The sequence below is a fragment of the Pteropus vampyrus genome, unplaced genomic scaffold (genome assembly GCF_000151845.1).
Source record: "Pteropus vampyrus isolate Shadow unplaced genomic scaffold, Pvam_2.0 Scaffold41, whole genome shotgun sequence".
Taxonomy (NCBI): Eukaryota; Metazoa; Chordata; class Mammalia; order Chiroptera; family Pteropodidae; genus Pteropus; species Pteropus vampyrus.
In genome coordinates, this window is record NW_011888822.1 from 6,648,396 (window position 1) to 6,652,810 (window position 4,415).

Here is a 4,415-nt window from a genome sequence, read left to right on the forward strand (position 1 = left end):
TGCTTAAGGTCACGAAGTAAGTAGCAGAGCTGGAATTCTGATCAATTGTTCTAGTTGGTAAACCACTGCTCTGAGCAAAAGAGAGGCATGAGGAAGACTCGTATGCTCCCAGGCCAAGCCAGTCAAGGAGGATGAGGTAGAATTTTGTCCATTACAATGATAAAGCATTGGCCTTACTTTTAGTAACTTGAACTGTTTAAGGTAGGTATTAAAAGTATATTACCCATAACATCTGGTAGTATATGACTAGATGATAAAAATACCCTGTATCAATAGGATACGGTCTCTGCTTGTCTCTCAGAAATCATCTTTCTCCATTTTTCCAGCCTCCTTGCCCTTGGTCTTTGTATTGTGACTTAGCATGTGTTGTTCCCTCTGTCTGAATGTTCTTCTCTTAGACCAGGGGTCAGCACACTTTCTCTTCAACAGGCTAGAAAATAAAATAAATATTTTAGGCTTTGCTCAAGTATTCGTCTCTGTCACTACAGCATGAAAGTAGCAGTAGACAGTGTGAAAGTGAATGGGCTTCGTTCCAATACACCTTGATGGACCCTGAAATTTGAGTTTCATATTGTTTTTATGGGCCACAAAATATTTTCTACTTCTGTTTTCAACCATTTAAAAATGTAAGGTCCATTCTTAGCTGGCAGGCCACACAAACTGATGTCAGATGGGACTGGCGATGGGCCACCTCCTGCCACCTTCTGCCTTAGATCTCAAGGGAGCACTTTCATGCGCCTTGAACTCAGCTCAACTCTCGGCTTCCCAGAGGCCTTTCCTGATTCCTCTAGATGAAGTTGCTCCCTCCCTCCTCCTGTTTCTCTCCCATCATCTTTTTAAATTACTCAATAATGCTTATTATTATTTTAAGATATCCTGTTCATCCACTGGTTTATTTGCATGTCTTCCATGGCCAGAATAAAAGTTCCACCAGAGCAGGGAGCTTGTCTGTGTTGTTCTTTGCTGTTTCTTCAGAGCCTAAACAGTAAATGTCGCATCATATTGTGAATACTTGGATAAATGACTACAGACAAATCTCTTCAGTAATATAACTCACATTTCCTTGTACAGATTGGTCTCTTTCAAGCCTTTCATTCATTCAGGAGCTATAGAGATAAAGTATTACCCAGCTCCTGCCCACAAAAAATTTAAATCATAGGCAAAAAACAAAACAAAAGAAAACAACAACTTGATATCTCTTGTCTAGAATAAAATAGAATTTCCTAAATACCAAGGACTTGAATGAAATTTGAATTAGGATGATTACAATTTAATAATGTGCAGAATTCTTGGAGCTAGACATACTTATCATTCAGATATCAAAAATTTCATCTTGGGCTAAATTAAGGGTTTCTACATTTCCTTATGAAAAACTTAAATACCCAGAGCTCATTATGTTCTCTTATGTAAATAAATAGGACATTAAAGCAGCTCTTAAATGCTGTACCAGGACAGAGTACAAAGAAAACTGACTCCTAACAAACGCACTAGCATATACATGAAAGAACAAGCTTGGACTGTTAAAACTTTGGTGAGCAGTGGCCACCAGGCCCTACAATCACAGAAGGTACTCCTGAGGCCCTCAAGGTCAGCCAAGTGGCAGGGCAGGGGTGCGGGGGGAGGTAGGGGGGAGAACACTGTGACAGTCATCTACTTGGTGGAAGTTTTCCTTAAGCTACTTTGAAGAGAGCAGCACCATTCCCTTTTGTTCCCACTGAGGACTTTGACAGAGGCTTTTGTCCCCTTGCAGACTAAAGGTTGAATGAGAATGGATCTCAGTCTTTCAGGGTGTGTGACTCTACAAACACTAAGCACCCGATTGATTCCCTGAATGGTCACCAGGTCCCAGGTGGTGTGAGTCCCATGTAGACTTTACCACAGTGAATTCTCAGGCTGAGGAGTTTTGTGAAGAAAAATGATAGCCACGATTCTACCCAAGAGGGCTGAATCCTGAGGCAGAGTGATGGATGTTGTGTCCTATGAGTGTCTATTTCAGACAGCAAAGTCCCAAAGGATCCTGTGAGCATTAGGGCAAAAGTAGCAATGTCTAAATGCAGGATCCAAAGTTAGAATCTGATAGAGAGCCCTGCTTTCCTCAAAGCATTAACTATGTTTCATTCATCACATTAATTGTAAGTCATTTAAATGATTCAAAGATCATTTTCTTGTTTCTCAGCACCTGGAGCTTTAATAGAGCTTCTATTGAGTGCTTCCTACACACAAAACAATGGGCTGATGGATGAGGGGAGTGGGCCAGAGTGGAATACAAAGATGAAGACAGGAGAGTCCTACTGTGTTGGAGTTCCCAACTGAGCAAAAGGATGTATGTGTTGGAGAAGGTATTTAAATTTTTAGATACTTGGAAGTGGGAATTTTAAAAATTTAAGTTCCATCATCACTGGTTACCAATGACTATTACTGAATGCGTAATTTGGGTCTTACCTTATTTACTCATAACAGGCAACCAATAAAATAGTTTCTATTTTTGCCCCACTTTATAAATGAGGCAGCCAAGGATTAGAGATGTTAAAGAAGTATGTGCTATTTCATACAGCTGGTAAAAATGGCTAAGCTGGGGATTAAATCTGGGTCTCTCTAAAGTCCAAATACCTGACCACTAACCCTCTCTGACAGTGCTGTCTTGGGTTGGCCTACCCCTTAGGAACAGGATGAAGGTCTGTACTCACTGGGATTAGAAGGGTCCTCCCTGAAACATCTTCTTCCTTAACTCTACCACACAGCCTTACTTTTAATTTTTTAGCATTGCCTGACTTTTATTTAAAAATTTTAATTAGTTTCAAGTATACAGCACATTGGTTACGCATCTATAGTTAGTAAAATGATCTCCCCAATTGCTCCCTCCCTCCCCTGACCCTCCACCTAGCCAATATATTAATGCTAATTGCATTCCTTATGCCGTGCTTCTCATCCCCGTGACCATCCATCAGCTTCTAATTTGTACTTCTTTAACCCTTCACCCCATTCTCCCAGGCCCCCAAATCCCCTCCCCTGTAAATTGTCCACTATATTTGTGAGTCTGTTTTTGATTAGTTTTTTCTTTTTATTCCTTAAATTCCGCATATAAGTGAAATCATATAGCATTTATCTTTCTCTGTCTGACTTAAATACCTTCTAGGTTCATCAAAGCAATATCTTTTTCCATTCTCTTTCTTTTCATATGTAGGGGTCTTGTTTTTTTATCCTTTTAGCCACTCCATCCCTTGGTTGTAGCACTTAATTCTTTTCCACTTAAGGTACTTATTGATAGGAATATGGTTGTTACCATTCTTTATTCCTGTTTTTGATACATGTTTTTTTCTTCTTAAAGAAATCCTTCCAACATTTCCTGTAATTCTGGCTTGGTGGTGATAAATTTAGTTTATTTTTGTCTGGGAAGCTCTTTATTTGTCCTTCAACTCTAAACGATAGCTTTGCTGAATAAATTATTCTTGGTTGTATATCCTGAGTCTTCATTCTGTCGAATATTTTTTGCCAAACCGTTCTGTCCTGCATAGTCTCTCTTGAGAAATCAGCTGCCAGTTGTATGCATGTTCCCTTATATGTAATTATTTGCTTTTCTCTTGCTGCTTTAAAATTTTTTTCTTTGTATTTAATCTTTGGCATTTTAATTATGATGTGTCTTGGTGTGGGCCTCTTTGGATCTCTGATTTTTGGAATCCTCTGAGCTTCCTGGGGTTTTATGTCCATTTCCTTCACCAGGTTAGGGAAGTTTTCTATCATTATTTCTTCAAACAGCTGTTCAACATTTTAATTTTCTTCACTTACGCCGATCAGATGAATATTTGGAGTCTTAATAGTATCCCATATCCTCTTTAAATCATCTTTATAGTCTTGGCCTCTTTTTTCTTGCCATTCTGTTTGAGTGTCCTGATTGGTTTTCCTGTCCTCTTGATAGGGCATGTGATCCTCTTCTTTATTCACTTTGTTTATTCTTTTGTTTATTCCATTTAATATACTTCTCTTCTCAGATAATGTGTTCTCCATTTCAGACTGGTTCCCTCTTATAATCTCCATCTTTGTTGGAGTTCTCTACATTTCCCAAAAGTTTATTGAGCATCTTTATAACCAGTATTTTGAACTCTGCATCTGTTAGATTACTTGACTCCATTATATCTGGATCTCTGTTCTGTTCTGTCATATGGTTTTTGCTACTTTGTCTTCTCATTTTGGCTGCCTTTCCGTGTCTGTTTCTATGTAGTAAGCAAAGCTCCTAAGTCTCCCAGTCTTAGTGAGGATTTATGAAGTAAGTGTCCAGTGGCACGGTCCTGAAAGGGGTTCAGCTGCAGGCCAAATTCATCTCAAGCCTCTACCCCTCCGGGGCCACCTGTCGAGATTCGGCCAGCAATCCACAGATGCTGTGCTTATAGTTGCCTCAAAAGGCCACACCAGAAACC